Source organism: Aquarana catesbeiana, linkage group LG01 (genome assembly GCF_042186555.1).
Source record: "Aquarana catesbeiana isolate 2022-GZ linkage group LG01, ASM4218655v1, whole genome shotgun sequence".
Taxonomy (NCBI): Eukaryota; Metazoa; Chordata; class Amphibia; order Anura; family Ranidae; genus Aquarana; species Aquarana catesbeiana.
The window spans coordinates 838,340,247-838,360,465 of record NC_133324.1 but is presented as its reverse complement, the minus strand read 5'-3'; positions in this window follow the sequence as shown (position 1 = coordinate 838,360,465).

The window sequence follows — 20,219 nt, the reverse complement described above, 5'->3', positions numbered from 1 at the left end:
TTACTGGTCACGGTCACTGAGGAATGAATTTACTGGTCATGGTCATAGATGAATGAATTTACTGGTCACAGTCAATGATGAATGAATTTACTGGTCACGGTCACTGAGGAATGAATTTACTGGTCACTGATGAATGAATTTACTGGTCACGGTCACTGAGGAATGAATTTACTGGTCACGGTCATAGATGAATGAATCTACTGGTTGCAGTCACTGATGAATGAATTTACTGGTCATGGTCATAGATGAATGAATTTACTGGTCACAGTCATAGATGAATGAATTTACTGGTCACGGTCATAGATCAATGAATTTACTGGTCACAGTCACTGATGAATGAATTTACTGGTCACGGTCATTGATGAATGAATTTACTGGTCACTGATGAATGAATTTACTGGTCACGGTCACTGATGAATGAATTTACTGGTCACTGATGAATTAATTTACTGGTCACGGTCACTGATGAATGAATTTACTGGTCACTGATGAATGAATTTACTGGTCACGGTCACTGATGAATGAATTTACTGGTCATGATCACTGATGAATGAATTTACTGGTCACTGATGAATGAATTTACTGGTCACAGTCATTGATGAATGAATTTACTGGTCACTGATGAATGAATTTACTGGTCACGGTCACTGATGAATGAATTTACTGGTCACTGATGAATGAATTTACTGGTCACGGTCACTGATGAATGAATTTACTGGTCACTGATGAATGAATTTACTGGTCACTGATGAATGAATTTACTGGTCACGGTCACTGATGAATGAATTTACTGGTCACGGTCACTGATGAATGAATTTACTGGTCACTGATGAATGAATTTACTGGTCACGATCACTGATGAATGAATTTACTGGTCACTGATGAATGAATTTACTGGTCACGATCACTGATGAATGAATTTACTGGTCACTGATGAATGAATTTACTGGTCACGGTCATTGATGAATGAATTTACTGGTCACTGATGAATGAATTTACTGGTCACGGTCACTGATGAATGAATTTACTGGTCACGGTCACTGATGAATGAATTTACTGGTCACTGATGAATGAATTTACTGGTCACGATCACTGATGAATGAATTTACTGGTCACTGATGAATGAATTTACTGGTTACGGTCACCGATGAATGAATTTACTGGTCACTGATGAATGAATTTACTGGTCACTGATGAATGATTTCACTGGTAACGGTCACTGATGAATGAATTTACTGGTCACAGACACTGATGAATTAGAAGTACTGTGCCACATGAGTGTGATAATCTGTTGTTCAATGGAATTAGTTTTTTTTTGTGGGGGGGGGGCTGTTTGCAGGGGGGCCCCATACAACATTTTGCTATGGGGCCCTGTGATTTCTAGTTACGCCCCTGGCTGTTATCAGCAGTTTTTGGCAGGAGCATTTTCTGGCTGGAAACACCCCCCCCCCCCCCCCCGAAACTAGTGTGTTGTGAGAGGTGTTTTTGAGCTGTAAAAACGCTCTAACCCTGAAAAAAGCAGAAAAATGCCCAAAATATGCTGAAAAACACAGCTATTCTGCGTTTATCAGCATTTTTGAGCCATAAGCTTTTGTGAGAGTATAATTTTGTTAAAAGAAAGCTAAGAAACGATAAAGCTAAAAAATGCGAAAAAAAATATTCTACAGCTACAGCTTTCTACAGCTAACGCTACTGGCTTTTTTTTTATAACATCCAGTGTGTATGAAGCCTTATACCTTCCCATGTTAGTTTTCGTAATAATTAAGGTCCTTCTTGAAGAAGGGGTTGCATAGTACCCTGAAACAAAACTTTGAGAAATTGCTATTCCTCAGCCTGGCATTGCTGCATTGTTTATTTGGGTATTCGGCTGTTTGGCTCTTTTGATATACAATATTACCTGCTACATATAATGCTCAAGTTATAACATGTGGCAAGCAGCTTTTGACTATTTGTAAAAACACTTCATTACCATGATGTGCATTGCATTGATGTATCAAGGCATGCCATGATCTTAGTGCCATAGAGTCTTCAAACTCAAAATATAAGCATTTTTACAAACCGATGTGTTGTGAGCATGCTATTTCACATTTATTTTTATATAAATGACTTTGAGCATGCATGGTGTAGCACCCGGATGTTTAGGCGGGTTTGCTAGTAAATTTACGTGCCAGGTATAGTCGCCTTGGCCAAATGATAGGGGATCATTTCATTCCACTCTATTTCTGGATTTGCTGCACTTCTCTCTTCTGTCACTAGATGGCTGGGTATCTGATGGCATTAGATAAGACAAGGGCATTGCAAGGACAGATTAGGAATAGATGGGGTGTCTCAGCCAATGGGCAGGGATCTTCTTTGGTCCCTTGGCCTGCTAGGAGAGCCTATTTATTTGGGTGAGGTCAGGTGATCGAGGTTCTGTGCCACCTGGACAGTTGTCTGGGTGGACATGTGTTGTGCTGCCCTGGGCTGCTAGGCCAGAGCCTGAGGCCTATCCCAGGGACATCTGGCTGCTAGGCTGTCTGAGGACCTATCCAGAAGCAAGAGAGTGGCATAGGGTTGGGACTGCGGCTTGCAGTCCAACCAGAAGTGACCGTTCTGCCAGCCGGAGAACCTGTCATGGTTGGAGGTAGAGGGGAAGCTGTCGCCACTAAGGGACCATCCACCTTGTAACCAGGGAGCACTGTGAGTAGCTGAAGCAAATACCAGAGCAGTATTCTCACCAACCGGGGACCGTGAAGAATTGGGAAACTTCAGCAGGTGTCAAGCCAGGGACCTAGCCAGCATAGGTGACGCTTGCAGAGCAGCCTTGTGTGTCAGGCTAGGGACCGAGCAGGCCAGTGGGGTGATGCTTGAGAAGTATCTTTGATGCCAAGCCAGGGACCCAGCAGGGGTGACGCTTGAGGAAGATACTGAGTGAGAAGGTTTGAAGAGCTCAGGAGATCAAGTGGCAGGGGATCAGCAAGTCCAGTGAGAGAGACTGGGAGCTCAGTTGGGTGAAGATCTACAACAGAGGAAGTGTAAGAGTTCATTGTGACTTTTGTTAGGAACTGTTCAAGATCGTTGCCATAGGAGACAGCGTGTCTACACATGCAGATGTGGTGCCCGGCTGGGTGCCTTTCCCTGCAGGGCTGTCTAACTATAGAAGTCTCGGAGTCTGCTGATTAACATTGCAACTACTCATAACCCACTCTACACTGAAGGATGTCAGCTGACCCTAGCTCTGGAGGTCACCATTAGGCTTCTGGAGGCCCGGGACCTTGCTACAATAGGAAAAAGCCTATTAAAATGTAAGCATCTGAAATGTTAAATAATGCTACTATTAGAAGTTGTACAATAACCATAGTACTTACATTTATTTTAGTTTTGGTAATGTAAAGATGACCCCCAAGGAGCCACTGTTTTTAATGGGCCCTTCTAGCTTTTATAGTGGTGATTTGGCCTAAAGCTGCTCCATGGCACAAACCAGCAGCAACAAACAACCAAAATACATGTTGTCTTTGCTATCAGGTATTATTGGTTGTGACTAAAAATCCCCTTTCTTAAATAGAAATAACTTCAGCCCTTCCCATGGGCCAAGAGTGTGCCATTAGACTGAGACCAGCAATTCTTCAATGTGTGCCTTTAAAGCGGAGTTACACCCAAAAGTGGAACTTCCGCTTTAAGTACTCCTCGCCCCCTGACATGCCATAATAGGCATGTCATTTTTTTGGGGGGGGGGGGCTGGGTACTTGACAGGTCCCAGAACATTGCCTGGCCATTGATGGAGCGCAGCGTGGCTCGCACATGCGCAGTGCGCACCCGGCTGTAAAGCCACAAACTGTCACAGGCAGGCGCCCACACTCACAATGTCGGCGCCGCAAAGAGGAGGGGGAGAGAACAGAGGCTTCGGGCAGCCGCAACGATGGACCGTGGGACAGGTAAGTGTCTATTTATTAAAAGTCAGCAGCTATACTTTTTGTATCTGCTGACTTTTAATAAACTAAAAAAAACAGTGGAACTCTGCTTTAAGGTAGCATCAGCAATTATTCCATGTGGGCCTTTCCACTTGTGGAGTATTTGTACTGTCTTGGTATTATAGGGCCTCAAGAAATGAGATCAGTCAGTACATCAAGATTGATCAATTTTCAGATATACATACCATAGTTTTAGATGTGCACTGAAATGGGCTATTTTTTTTTACCAAAGAAATGTTGCAGAATACCCTTGGCCTAAATTTATGAAGAAAGATTATTTATTTGCAACATTTTAGAACAAAAACTATTTTTTTTTCAAAATACTTGGTATTTTTTAGTTTATATAGCAAAAAAAAAAAAAAACAAGTGGTGAATAAAGTGTTACTAAACCCAGGACTCTGCATTCACTATATCTGGTTTTCTCATCAGCAGTGTATAGCAGTCTTGTGACTTCTATGAGTGTCTGGTAAAGCTTGTAGGAGGAGTTTTCATTTTTCCACAATTGTCCTATCAGGCTTCAGGACCCCTGACCCTCTGCCTGGATAGTGTTGATTGGCCATGTGCTGATCACATGCACTCTCCCAAGAAAAAAAAAAACTCTTTAGCAATACACACCAAACTGAGCAGGTGCAGTCTGACTCCAAAGGCTCTGTGTTATCCGGACCTGTTTTGGAGTCAGTGGAAGGAAAAGAAGATCTGTGCATAGAAGATCGAACAGCCTTTTTACACAATGCAGAGGATTTACCCCTTAGGTTCCACAGTGAGTATAACAAGCAAGCTGCATATATACACTGATTTTACTGTTGTGGGTTTAGTAACACTTTAAATACTATAACTATAAAAGTATATGCTAGAGGACAAACACCCCATCCCCACACCCACACAGCAACGGGCAGAAGCAAACAAGGGTCTAGGCTTAGGGGAAACCCAACAAATGCAGAAAACAGTAACAATCACAGTTCAGGCTGGCTACAGCTTAGCTGCTTACTAAAGTTAACCTGGTGGCACTTCAGTTTTTGCAGGGCCTCTAAAGTAGTAACACAGACACATTCCTTCATCTAATTAAAGTCAACTTTTGCATGTCTATATTGTACAGTCCTTTTTCTACATTGGCGATTTATTTTTGATAGGGTAAAGGGAAGTGCTTGAATACATTTTTCCGATCCAGTAAGCAGTTGCATAGGTTAAATCAATGTATATGGGTAGCTTCAGTTGTTTGAATTAACCGTAAGGAATGACAAGGCATGTGACAGTGGATTTGCATGTCATTTCTAGTTCAAACACAACACGCTTCATGCTTCAAATCTATGCATGAGGAAAGATCAATTTTTTTTGTCTTTGTGTAAAGTGACACACAATTTATTTAGTAAAGAAACAGCTTGAGGCAAAAGGTGTGGAGATAGCAATGAAGTATAAACAAGACATCTACATTAGTATTAATGCTAGCACTGTATCCATCACAGGCATGTCAGGGAAAAACTGCTCCTTAAAGCAGAGTTCCACCTGGGAAAAATAATTAAAAGTCAGCAGCTACAAATATTGTAGCTGCTGACTTTTAATATATGGACACTTACCTGTCCAGGAAGCCCGCAATGTCGGCACCCGAAGCTGATCTTTGGATCGACTCACGAGTGCTGCTGCCACCATTCCTGGTAAGGGAACCAGGAAGTGAAAACTTTCAGTTTCACTCCTGGTTCCCTACTGTGCACGCACAACTTGTGCTGCGCGTTCTGAATGATCCCTACTGTCTTCTGGGATCTGTGTGTCTCCCAGAAGACAGCAGGGGGGGGAGGGGTCGGACATGGCGTAGTTCGCTGCAGAATGTGCGGCGATCTATGCCCGGAAGTGGGAGCAAATACCTGGATTTGACAAGTATCTGCCCCCCCCCTCCCGACTGAAAGGTGCCAAATGCAACACCGGTGGGGGGGGAGGATTCCGATAAGTGAAAGTTCCATTTCTGGGTGGAACTCTGCTTTAAATTGTTACTTTTTCCATCTGAAAGGAGTTTACTTCATTAGCCAGTTGCCGACCGCCTCACGCAGATATACTGCGGCAGAATGGCACGGGCAGGCAAAATCACGTACCTGGTACGTGATTGCCTTCCCGCGGGCGGGGGGTCCGATCGGACACCCCCCCCCGGTGCCCGAGGCGGTCGGCTTTGGTCTGGGAGCGTTCAGAGATGAGGGGGAGGCCATCCATTCGTGGCCCCCCCTCGCGATCGCTCCCAGCCAATGAGATCATTCCCCTGCCTCTGTATAGTACGCAGAGGCAGAGTAAATGACGTCATCTCTCCTCGGCTCGGCATTTTCCGTTCCGGCGCCGAGGAGAGAAGACTGCAATGTGAGTGTAAAACACACACACATACAGTAGAACATGCCAGGCACACAATACGCCCCCCTTTACCCCCCGATCCCCCCCGATCACCCCCTAATCACCCCCACCCCCCCCGTCACACTGACACCAAGCAGTTTTTTTTTTCTGATTACTGCATGGTGTCAGTTTGTGACAGTGTGGTAGGGCAGTTAGTGTTAGCCCCCTTTAGGTCTAGGGTATCAGCCTAACACCCACTAATAAAGTTTTAACCCCTTGATCACCCCCGTCGCCAGTGTCGCTAAGCGATCATTTTTCTGATCGCTGTATTAGTGTCGCTGGTGACGCTAGTTAGGGAGGTAAATATTTAGGTTCGCTGTCTGCGTTTTATAGCGTCAGGGACCCCCATATACTACCTAATAAATGTTTTAACCCCTTGATTACCCCCTAGTTAACCCTTTCACCAGTGATCACCGTATAACCGTTACGGGTGAGACTGGTTAGTTCGTTTATTTTTTATAGTGTCAGGGCACCCGCCGTTTATTACTGAATAAAGGTTTAGCCCCCTGATCACCTGGCGGTGATATGCGTCGCCCCAGGCAGCGTCACATTAGCGTCAGTACCGCTAACACCCACGCACGCACCGGACACCTCCCTTAGTGGTATAGTATCTGAACGGATCAATATCTGATCCGATCAGATCTATACTAGCGTCCCCAGCAGTTTAGGGTTCCCAAAAACGCAGTGTTAGCGGGATCAGCCCAGATACCTGCTAGCACCTGCGTTTTTTCCCTCCGCCCGGCCCAGCCCACCCAAGTGCAGTATCGATCGATCACTGTCACTTACAAAACACTAAACGCATAACTGCAGCGTTCGCAGAGTCAGGCCTGATCCCTGCGATCGCTAACAGTTTTTTTGGTAGCGTTTTGGTCAACTGGCAAGCGCCAGCGGCCTAGTACACCCCGGTCGTAGTCAAACCAGCACTGCAGTAACACTTGGTGACATGGCGAGTCCCATAAGTGCAGTTCAAGCTGGTGAGGTGGCAAGCACAAGTTGTGTCTCGCTGCCACCAAGAAGAAGACAAACACAGGCCCGTCGTGCCCATAGTGACCTTCCTTCTGCATTCGCCAATTCTAATTGGAACCCGCCACTTCTGCAGCGCCCGTACTTCCCCCATTCACATCCCCAACCAAATGCAGTCGGCTGCATGAGAGGCATTTTCTTTATGTCCTCCTGAGTACCCCTACCCAACGAACCCCCCAAAAAAGATGTCGTGTCTGCAGCAAGCGCGGATATAGACGTGACACCCGCTATTATTGTCCCTCCTGTCCTGACAATCCTGGTCTTTGCATTGGTGAATGTTTTGAACGCTACCATTCACTAGTTGAGTATTAGCGTAGGGTACAGCATTGCACAGACTAGGCACACTTTCACAGGGTCTCCCAAGATGCCATCGCATTTTGAGAGACCCGAACCTGGAACTGGTTACAGTTATAAAAGTTACAGTTACAAAAAAAAGTGTAAAAAAAAAAAACACAAAAAAAATATAAAATAAAAAAAAATAGTTGTCGTTTTATTGTTCTCTCTCTCTCCATTCTCTCTCTATTGTTCTGCTCTTTTTTACTGTATTCTATTCTGCAATGTTTTATTAAGTGTTCTTGCATAGCAAGACCACTTACTGTTATCTCACATATATATTATTCTTATTATTATAGCCAAATTTACCACCCTAACTCCTCCCACAGTTTTTACACTACATAGACAAGTAATATACCGAAATGTGCGGATTGTTCCCGAATGGTGTGCTATTACTTTGTGGAACGTTTCGCCGAATGGTTCACGAAATATCGTCGTTTTTGCGGCGAAATTGGTCCCATAGGAATGAATGGGGAAACTAGAGTGGGAGATGACAAAAGCTGGAAAATCAGAACATGATTTCTAAACTGCCGCCACTCCCTCATTTTCAAGCCCACCTACACAAATCTTATATCAAAACGTTCAGCTATCCCTGCTGCCACTAAACATGTCCACGGCTAAGCCATAGTCCTGATAGTTTTCACAATATGACCATTTGTTTGCAACTCACGCCGTCCATTGACATTCATTGAAACTACACTCTAGCCCCCTCCAAATTTGAAGGGCAATTTCTAAACTGCGACCGTGCCTTCATTTTTAATATTTCAGAGACATACTATACATCAAAATCTAGGTCTGGGTCTTGTGATTCTCACAATATAAAGATCTTCGCTGTAGGATGTATAGTTTTTAAAATACGGCCATTTGTTTAGAGGTCATTTCAGGAAATTTTAGCCATTAATCAGAGTGTACTGTTAGTGTTTGTTTTGTTGCCATGGTTACCAAAGCTTCTGTTATACACGGGGGAAGGTGGCTGGAGCATCTCAGCTGATTACAGAGCCCGGGGGAGGGGACAGACACACCATGTACTGATTTATAATAGAGGAATATGATGGGGCAGTTTTGATGAAGCAGTATTTGGGAAGCATAAACAGGGCATGAGCGTTGCTAGGAAACAGTGGTTGTAAACACAAGATGCTGAGACACTCCAAATGCATGTGACTTCATCTGCTAGACTTGATAATGCTTGTAGACTCCTCCCACAGTTTTTACACTACAGAGACAAGTAATATACCAAAACGAGCGGATTGTTCCCGATTGGTGTGCTATTACTTTGTGGAACGTTTTGACGAATGGTACACGAAATGTCGTTTTTGCGGCGAAATTGGTCCCATAGGAATGAATGGCGAAATGTTCAAAACTAGAGTGGGAAGTGACAAAAGCTGACAACCCCATGATCAGCCAAAACATTATGACCGCCCCATGTAAAAAAAAAAATATTTTTGAAAAAAAAAAAAATTTTTGAAAAAAGTAAAAAAATAATTTTTGAAAAAAAAATCATTTTTGAAAAAAAAAAAATATTTTTGAAAAAAAAAATATTTTTGAAAAAAAAAAATTATTTTTGAAAAAAAAAAATATTTTTGAAAAAAAAATTTCTTTTAAAAAAAAAATTATTTTTGAAAAAAAAATATATTTGAAAAAAAAAAATATTTTTGAAAAAAAAAATTATTTTTGAAAAAAAATTACTTTAAAAAAAATAATAATTTCGAAAAAAAAATTATTTTTGAAATAAAAAAATTCATTTTTGAAAAAAAAAATTACCTTTGAAAAAAAAAATTACTTTTGAAAAAAAAAATCATTTTTGAAGAAAAAAAAATCATTTTTGAAGAAAAAAAATCATTTTTGATTAAAAAAAATTCATTTTTGAAAAAAAAAATTACTTTTGAAAAAAATGTTCAGCTCTTTCAGCGAATGATGGAACTTTTTTACTACTATTTATACTTTTTAAAATATTAAGCTTTTTAACACTTTTCACAGTTACTCAAGCCACTCCACCCCACCCAGTTACTCCGCCCACTCCAGTTGTAGAGGCAAGAACACTTTTCACAATTTCCCCAGAAATTGTACCTTTTCTAGTTGTTATTATGTTTTTTCATGTTTGCTTTTCAGGTATGCAATTTTTTATACTTTACCGTTTACTGTGTTTTATTGTTAACCATTTTTTTGTCTTCAGGTACGCCATTCACGACTTTGAGTGGTTATACCAGAATGATGCCTGCAGGTTTAGGTATCATCTTGGTATCATTCTTTTCAGCCAGCGGTCGGCTTTCATGTAAAAGCAATCCTAGCGGCTAATTAGCCTCTAGACTGCTTTTACAAGCAGTGGGAGGGAATGCCCCCCCCCCACCGTCTTCCATGTTTTTCTCTGGTTCTCCTGTCTCAACAGGGAACCTGAGAATGCAGCCGGTGATTCAGCCAGCTGACCATAGAGCTGATCAGAGACAAGAGTGGCTCCAAACATCTCTATGGCCTAAGAAACCGGAAGCTACGAGCATTTTATGACTTAGACTTGGATGTAAACAGAAACATGGAAATTTGGATGCATTTTATCACACCGATCTTGGTGTGGTCAGATGCTTTGAGAGCAGAGGAGAGATCTAGGGTCTAATAGACCCCAATTTTTTCAAAAAAGAGTACCTGTCACTACCTATTGCTATCATTGGGGATATTTACATTCCCTGAGATAACAATAAAAATGATTTAAAAAAAAAAAAAAAATGAAAGGAACAGTTTAAAAATAAGATAAAAAAGCAAAAAAATAATAAAGAAAAAAAAAAAAAAAGCACCCCCGTCCCCCCCTGCTCTTGCGCTAAGGCGAACGCAAGCGTCGGTCTGGCGTCAAATGTAAATAGCAATTGCACCATGCATGTGAGGTATCACCGCGAAGGTCAGATCGAGGGCAGTAATTTTAGCAGTAGACCTCCTCTGTAAATCTAAAGTGGTAACCTGTAAAGGCTTTTAAAGGCTTTTAAAAATGTATTTATTTTGTTGCCACTGCACGTTTGTGCGCAATTTTAAAGCATGTCATGTTTGGTATCCATGTACTCGGCCTAAGATCATCTTTTTTATTTCATCAAACATTTGGGCAATGTAGTGTGTTTTAGTGCATTAAAATTTAAAAAAGTGTGTTTTTTCCCCAAAAAATGCGTTTTAAAAATCGCTGTGCAAATACTGTGTGAAAAAAAAATGAAACACCCACCATTTTAATCTGTAGGGCATTTGCTTTAAAAAAATATATAATTTTTGGGGGTTCAAAGTAATTTTCTTACAAAAAAAAAATAATTTTTTCATGTAAACAAAAAGGGTCAGAAAGGGCTTTGTCTTCAAGTGGTTAGAAGAGTGGGTGATGTGTGACATAAGCTTCTAAATGTTGTGCATAAAATGCCAGGACAGTTCAAACCCCCCCCCAAATGACCCCATTTTGGAAAGTAGACACCCCAAGCTATTTGCTGAGAGGCATGTCGAGTCTATGGAATATTTTATATTGTGATACAAGTTGCGGGAAAGAGACAATTTTTTTTTTTTTTTGCATAAAGTTGTCACTAAATGATATATTGCTCAAACATGCCATGGGAATATGTGAAATTACACCCCGAAATACATTCTGTTGCTTCTCCTGAGTACGGGGATACCACATGTGTGAGACTTTTTGGGAGCCTAGCCGCGTACGGGACCCCGAAAACCAAGCACCGCCTTCAGGCTTTCTAAGGGCGTAAATTTGCTATTTGCTAAGAGGTATAGTGACTATTTTGCAGACATCACTTTTTGTCACAAAGTTTTAAAAATTGAAAAAAGAAAAACATTTTTTTTCTTGTCTTTCTTCATTTTCAAAAACAAATGGGAGCTGCAAAATACTCACCATGCCTCTCAGCAAATAGCTTGGGGTGTCTACTTTCCAAAATGGGGTCATTTGGGGGGGGGGGGGTTGTGCCACCTGGGCATTCCATGGCCTCCGAAACTGTGATAGGCAGTGAAGAGTGAAATCAAAAATTTACACCCTTAGAAATCCTGAAGGCAGTGATTGGTTTCTGGGGCCCCCGTACGCGGCTAGGCTCCCAAAAAGTCCCACACATGTGGTATCCCCATACTCAGGAGAAGCAGCAGAATGTATTTTGGGGTGCAATTCCACATATGCCCATGGCCTGTGTGAGCAATATATCATTTAGTGACAACTTTTTGAAAATGTTTTATTTTTTTTGTCATTATTCAATCACTTGGGACAAAAAAAAAAATAATATTCAATGGCCTCAACATGCCTCTCAGAAATTTCCTTGGGGTGTCTACTTTCCAAAATGGGGTCATTTGGGGGGGTTTTGTACCGCCCTGCCATTTTAGCACCTCAAGAAATGAGATAGGCAGTCATAAACTAAAAGCTGTGTAAATTCCAGAAAATGTACCCTAGTTTGTAGACGCTATAACTTTTGCGCAAACCAATAAATATATGCTTGTTGACTTTTTTTTACCAAAGACATGTGGCCGAATACATTTTGGCCTAAATGTATGACTAAAATTGAGTTTATTGGATTTTTTTTATAACAAAAGTAGAAAATATCATTTTTTTTCAAAATTTCGGTCTTTTTCCGTTTATAGCGCAAAAAATAAAAACGGCAGAGGTGATCAAATACCATCAAAAGAAAGCTCTATTTGTGGGAAGAAAAGGACGCAAATTTTGTTTGGGTACAGCATTGCATGACCGCGCAATTAGCAGTTAAAGCGACGCAGTGCCAAATTGTAAAAAGTGCTCTGGTCAGGAAGGGGGTAAATCCTTCCTGGGGCTGAAGTGGTTAAATACTGTCGGGTAATGATTGTTCTGCGAAGTATTTCAAAGCTAGTATATTTCACAGGTAAGGTTGCCACCAAGTTAGTATTTTACCCACATGGCATGTAAAAATGGGATTTTCCAATATTACTAGTAGGATTCAAATTAAAAGGCTGTGGTTTTTCTCGGATTAACACTATGGCCAGAAAGGCGTTCTACTTATTAGTAGCTTGTTTTCCAGTATTTACATAGCTCTCCACACTTGGTAGCCAAAAGGCGCCCATTGCCTGGCTCTAGTGAGCAAGAATGACAGTTACCGAACAGTTTATGTTCTCAGTGTCCAGGTTAAAGGTGTATACAGACCCACAAAAGCATAGCTCCCAACTGTCCCTGATTTCGAGGGACAGTTCTTGGTTTGGAACAAAGTCCCTCTGTCCCTCTTTCCTCCTAATTTGTCTCTCATGCTGGTCTGATCTATATAGTTTTATATAAAATGCTATTTTTTTTCAAAAAGTCTTTCCCGATGCTAAACCCTTCATCCAATTTCTAAATTTCTGCATTTGTAAATTTTAAAAGCCAATATAATGGAATAGTAGTGATAAAAAAAAGCACTTGTGGGTTTAACTAATCATTTATTTGGTCTAAGAGGGCGTGGCAGGGGTGTGTGTCCTATCACTACATACTTTTGCTAATAAGTGTCCCTCGTTCCCATTTCAAAAAGTTGGGAGGTATGCAAAAGCATTAGATTTACTGTAATTAGTGGAGGTACAAAGTTACAACTATTTATACACCTCACACCACAATAAGCATAACATCTTTCATACATCTTTTATACCTGATCTGATACCAGACAGCCCCCAAGTAGGCATTATTTACATGTTGCCCAGGAAATAGCAAGATATATGTAGCATTCTGCCCTAGTTGGGCTAAAGTTAGTGTTTTGGCTCTGCTGTACTCAACAGATCATGCTTTTTTGGGGGGTCTGGGAAGGTTTCCATAAGCTTGACGATTGTATCCATTGAGTAATGAATATTAATCGTACCTCTGCCAATCCCTGGGAAGGGCACCCAGAAGGTGGCTGGGGTGACGATAAATGTTTGAGGGGTTTGACCTGAGTGTACTTGTCCTGGGACTGCTGCTAATGGGATGCGGCATCTGTACCCAGATAGCAAGGATAGCGTGCCACACATTTGTGGCAGTGTTGAATTGTAAGTCTTTTAACTTGCTGCACATTTTTATTTATTTTTATTCATTTTTATTTTTATTACACTTGCAGAGCACTCGAAGCACAAATTCTACACTTTTCCAATTTGAAGCAAATTTGCATGGTAAATCTCTTGCAAGAGAAAAGTTACAGTGGTGAGTCTATAGCAAGAGCTCTGCAAGTCTACAGCATGAAAATTCAGCCACAGTGACCCCTGTGGTGGGATGGCTATTGCACATCAAACTGAACCAGAACTTGCAGCAGACTTGCAGAATGTTTGCAAAGAAAGTTGATACGGAGTCTTACAACCCCCCCCCCCCCCCCAATCAAAGACTATTACAAGAGGATCCTGTCTAATCTTTCTCCATCTGTTAATTTCTTCTAACGTTTTAGAATATCCTGCTCAAGTTTTCTGCAATAGGTCCTCAAAAAGACATCTCCTAGACTGAGCCTACATTTGTCAGTGTGCTTGGAACTGTTTCAGCCTCTGTATTCTAGCAAGGGAGACCTGATCATTCTCAGCGGCCCCTTCGGAGGAGAGTGCTACATATATTTTTATATTTTATATATATATATATATATATATATATACACACACACACACACACACACACACACACACACACACACACACACACACTATTACCAAACGTTTTGGGCCTTTACATGCACCTGAACTTTAATGGCATCCCAGTCTTAGTCCGTAGGGTTCAATATTGAGTTGGCCCACCCTTTTGCAGCTATAACAGCTTCAACTCTTCTGGAAAGGCTGTCCACAGGGTTTAGTAGGGTGTCTATGGGAATGTTTCACCATTCTTCCAGAAGCGCATTTGTGAGGCCAGGCACTGATGTGGAGGAGAAGGCCTGGCTTGCAGTCTCCACTCTAATTCATCCCAAAGGTGTTCTGTCAGGTTGAGGTCAGGACTCTGTGCAGGCCAGTCAAGTTCCTCTACCCCAAACTCGCTCATCCATGTCTTTATGGACCTTGCTTTTTGCCCTGGTGCGCAGTCATGTTAGAACAGGAAGGGGACATCCCCAAACTGTTCCTACAAAGTTAGGAGATTGAAATTGTCCAAAATGTTTTGGTATGCTAACGCCTTAAGAGTTCCCTTCACAGGAACTAAGGGGCCAAGCCCAACCCCTGAAAAACAACCCCACACCATAATCCCCCCTCCATCAAATGATTTGGACCAGTGCACAAAGCAAAGTCAATAAAGACATGGATGAGCGAGTTTGGGGTGGAGGAATTTGACTGGCCTGCACAGAGTCCTGAGCTCAATCCGATCCAACACCTTTGGGATGAATAAGAGCAGAGACTGCGAGCCAGGCCTTCTCGTCCACATCAGTGCCTGACCTCACAGATGCGCTTCTGGAAGAATGGTCAAACATTCTAAGACTAATGCCCCGTACACACGGTCGGACTTTGTTCGGACATTCCAACAACAAAATCCATGGATTTTTTCCTACGGATGTTGGCTCAAACTTGTCTTGCATACACACGGTCACACAAAGTTGTCGGAAAATACGATTGTTCTAAACGCGGTGACGTAAAACACGTACGTCGGGACTATAAATGGGGCAGTGGCCAATAACTTTCATCTCTTTATTTATTCTGAGCATGCGTGGCACTTTGTGCGTCGGATTTGTGTACACGCGATCGGAATTTCCGACAACGGATTTTGTTGTCTGAAAATTTTATATCCTGCTCTCAAACTTTGTGTGTCGGAAATTCCGATGGAAAATGTGTGATGGAGCCCACACACGGTCGGAATTTCCGACAACAAGGTCCTATCACACATTTTCCGAAAATCCGACCGTGTGTATGGGGCATCAGACTGGGATGCCAATAAAGTACATGTTCGTGTACCAATAAGTACCAATACTTTTGGTAATATAATATAATATAATATATATATATATATATATATATATATATATATATATATATATATATATATATATATATATATATATATATATATATAAACAAACAGTATCTCACAACAGTTTAAATTTTGATGTCCCCTCAAAATAACTCAACACACAGCCATTAATGTCTAAATCGCTGGCAACAAAAGTGAGTACACCCCTAAGTGAAAATGTCCAAATTGGGCCCAAAGTGTCAATATTTAGTGTGGCCACCATTTTTTTCTAGCACTGCCTTAACCCTCTTGGGCATGGAGTTCACCAGAGCTACACAGGTTGCCACTGGAGTCCTCTTCCACTCCTCCATGACGACGTCATAGAGCTGGTGGATGTTAGAGACCTTGCGCTCCTCCACCTTCTGTTTGAGGATACCCCACAGATGCTCTATAGGGTTTAGATCTGGAGACATGCTTGGCCAGTCCATCACCTTTACCCTCAGCTTCTTTAGCAAAGCAGTGTTCATCTTGGAAGTGTGTTTGGGGTTGTTATTATATTGGAATAATGCCCTGCGGCCCAGTCTCCGAAGGAGATCATGCTCTGCTTAAGTATATCACAGTACATGTTGGCATTCATGGTTCCCTTAATGAACTGTAGCTCCCCAGTGCCGGCAGCACTCATGCAGCCCCAGACCATGACACTCCCACCACCATGCTTGACTGTAGGCAAGACACACTTGTCTTTGTACTCCTCACCTGGTTTCCGCCACACACGCTTGACACCATCTGAACCAAATAAGTTTATCTTGGTCTCATCAGACCACAGGACATGGTTCCAGTAATCCATGTCCTTAGTCTGCTTGTCTTCAGCAAACTGTTTGCGGGCTTTCTTGTGAATCATCTTTAGAAGAGGCTTCCTTCTGTAATGACAGCCATGCAGACCAATTCGCTGCAGTGTGCAGTGTATGGTCTGAGCACTGACAGGCTGACCCCCCACACTTCAACCTCTGCAACAATGCTGGCAGGACTCATATGTCTATGTCCCAAAGACAACCTCTGGATATGATGCTGAGCACGTGCACTCAACTTCTTTGGTCGACAATGGCGCGGCCTGTTCTTAGTGGAACCTGTCCTGCTAAACTGTTGTATGGTCTTGGCCACTGTGCTGCAGCTCAGTTTCAGGGTCTTCGCAATCTTCTTATAGCCTAGGCCATCTTTATTTAGAGCAACAATTATTTTTTTTCATATCCTCAGAGAGTTCTTTGCCATGAGTTGCCATGTTGAACTTCCAGTGACCAGTATGAGAGAGTAATGCCCTGTACACACGGTCGGACATTGATCAGACATTCCGACAACAAAATCCATGGATTTTTTCCGACAGATGTTGGCTCAAACTTGTCTTGTCGGAGTTGTCGGAAAATCCGATCGTTCTGAACGCGGTGACGTAAAACACGTCGGGACTATAAACGGGGCAGTAGCCAATAGCTTTTGTCTCTTGGTTTATTCTGAGCATGCGTGGCACTTTGTGCATCGGATTTGTGTACACACGATCGGAATTTCCGACAATGGATTTTGTTGTCGGAAAATTTTATAGCAAGCTCTCAAACTTTGTGTGTCGGAAATTCCTATGGAAAATGTGTGATGGAGCCTACACACGGTCGGAAGTTCCGACAACAAGGTACTATCACACATTTTCCATCGGAAAACCCTATCGTGTGTACAGGGCATAAGAGCGATAACACGAAATTTAACACACCTGCTCTCCATTCCCTGCTCTCCATTCACACCTGAGACCTTGTAACACTAGCAAGTCACATGACACCGGGGAGGAAAAATGGTTAGTTGGGCCTAATTTGGAAATTTTCACTTAGGGTTGTACTCACTTTTGTTGCCAGCAGTTTAGACATTAATGGCTGTGTGTTGAGTTATTTTGAGAGGACAGCAAATTTACATCGTTATACAAGCGGTACACTCACTACTTTACATTGTAGCAAAGTGTCATTTCTTCAGTGTTGTCACATGAAAAGATATAATAAAATACTTAATACTTACAAAAATGTGAGGGGTGTACTCACTTTTGTGAGATACTGTATATATATATATATATATATATATATATATATAAATAAATTTGCTAGATAACGCTCCTTTAAAAATAATGGCATTAGGTGCAGCCACAGGTCATTGCAGTGTTAAATATAGGTAAAACACATGTGTTCAGTTGACATATTTAAAAGTATCTGAACACAAAATGATCCATTTGAATTATATTTAAAACCAGGACCTGGAGGGCAGATTTCACCTGAGAAATGACACTGCATTCACAGCTTGGGTGTGGCCAGCATTGACACCTTCAATCTCCATGTAGCAAACCCAGGTGTGTTCACTTCAAAGGAACCTGTCCCACCTCACACTAAACAACAGGCAGACATTTTTTGGGCAAACAAAGCTAAATTCTCTGTGGACACACTCCCCCCAGCTACATTTCACTTGACATAATGGCTTGCCTAATTACAGGTGTATGCTTCAAATTTATGAGAAAGAAAAAGAGCGTTAAGGTGTATCGTTACAAGGCATGCTACTGAACTTGTGTGAAATGAGTGATTAAAGGGAGACGAATTGCCCCCCACCGTATGTCTAAGTGGCTTAATCTCTTTAGCCTAGGAGGATGTGGATCATGTCAGTATGACAAATTAGAGATAAGATCCACAGAGTCGGGTCAGGCAGGATATAAGGTTCCATGTCACCTCTATCAATTGTTTTTTTTTTTTTTTTTTTTGCAATGGATGTTCTGTGTGCCACATCAGTCAGGTTTATGCTTAAATACTGTACATCAGTTGTTCAGAAGCTACATGCATACAGATATGCCTACGCAGCCTACCAGCCCTTTTTCAATTTTTCTATCATGCTTTTACTCTACGTTCACACCTATGCTTTCTTTGGTGCATTTTGCAGAAACACACTACAATCCATTTAACATGGTTTCCAATGGTACACGTAAACATAAATGCGTTATTCAGCTGGTGCATTTTTGGAAAGGGTCTGGGACTTTTTTCCCGCAACAGATTGCGTTTTGCGTGTAATAGAATTCAATGGAGTCACACCAGAAATGCAAGCGTTGTGTAATGCTGGTGGTGCGTCTGCTATGGACACATATCCAAGAACTGTGGGCGGTCTGGATTCAGAAACCCCTCTAGCCCATGTTTAAACTACCGACTACTGGGGCAGAGGGATGACCCCCAGAACCAACAACCCAAAGTCCCAGCAAATCAGAGGACATGGTCGCACCAAGCCCAGTGGTAGCCACCTTAGTTAATGGGCAAGAAGTCCCATGCCTGACTGACACCAGGTTAAAGGTCATGGTCATGGAGTACGATTTCTATGTGCAGAGATTTGGAGCATGAGAACAATTAGACCCCTGCCAGCTGTCCCTCAGAGTGTCCAATAATCCTGGTCATCATGGTCAAGGGCATCACCTGGGTAAGATTCAGATTGAAGACTAGGTGGTGGAGCGGGGTAGTAGTGACCCGTGGCCCAGTCAACCCAGCAGTACCATGTCTTGAAACACCTGGACTTACCCCATCTGCTGGCCATATAAAACATTCAGGCCAGTGGGTACATGGCTTTGGCCTGTAAGCTGTGTGGCTCCAAGTGCTCCACGTCTACAAGGCCCAGAAGCAACCAAAGCAAGTAAGAGTGGTCCTTACACCCCCCAAGCAAAAGTTATTCTTGGCACCCCTGCAAGAGGTGGTCTGGTCACTTCCTGTTAGGACCCACCAGAAATTACAGGGGGCCACCATTATGGTAGAACCCCGCAAGGATTCTGCAACATCAGGGTAGTGGCTGGTGGAATGTATCCTATCCATTATTCATCTGGGAAGAGTCTTGTTGCAACTCATCAACCTGTGAACAACACCAATATCGCTGCCCAGACACGCCATCTTGGCGATCTCTATGCAGTGCCTCGCCACTAGGAATATATATATCCACTGTGTACAGTTTAGCTAGATCTCACTGCAGTCCATTCCTGGTGGTGTACTATTTCTACTATACTTCTGGCAGGCAGGTGATTTAGTTATCTGCAGTGTATTTCATATACATATACAGTCAGTCCTATATATATATATATATATATATATATTTTTATATCCACTGCATATAGTTTAGCTAGCTCTCACTGCAGTCCGTTCCTGGTGGTGTACTGTTTCTACTATACTTCTGGCAGGCAGGTGATTCAGTTAGCTGCAGTGTATTTCATATATATACAGTCAGTCTAGTATATATATATATATATATATATATATATATATATATATATATATATATATCCACTGCATACAGTTTAGCTAGATCTCCAAAATGCTAGTAGTGGTGATTCTGCCACACCTCTCTCCACCACCTCCTCCTCTTCTTCTTCCTCTATGGCCTCTTCCTCTGTACATTTCTCCTCTGAACCAGCAGTGCTCCGTAGACATTCAAGGGGCTACGCAAGCACTCGGGCAAAAAGATGCCATGTGGTGCTTGAGTTGGTCTGCTTAGGGGACAGGAGCCACACTGGGGCAGAGATTCTGTCAGCTCTGCATGGGCAGACTCAGAGGTGGTTGACACCACGCCAGCTTCAGGCAGGAATGGTGGATTGCGACAATGGCACCAACATCCTCTCCGCCCTCCGACAGGGACACTTGACCCATGTTCCCTGTTTGGCTCACGTCCTTAAT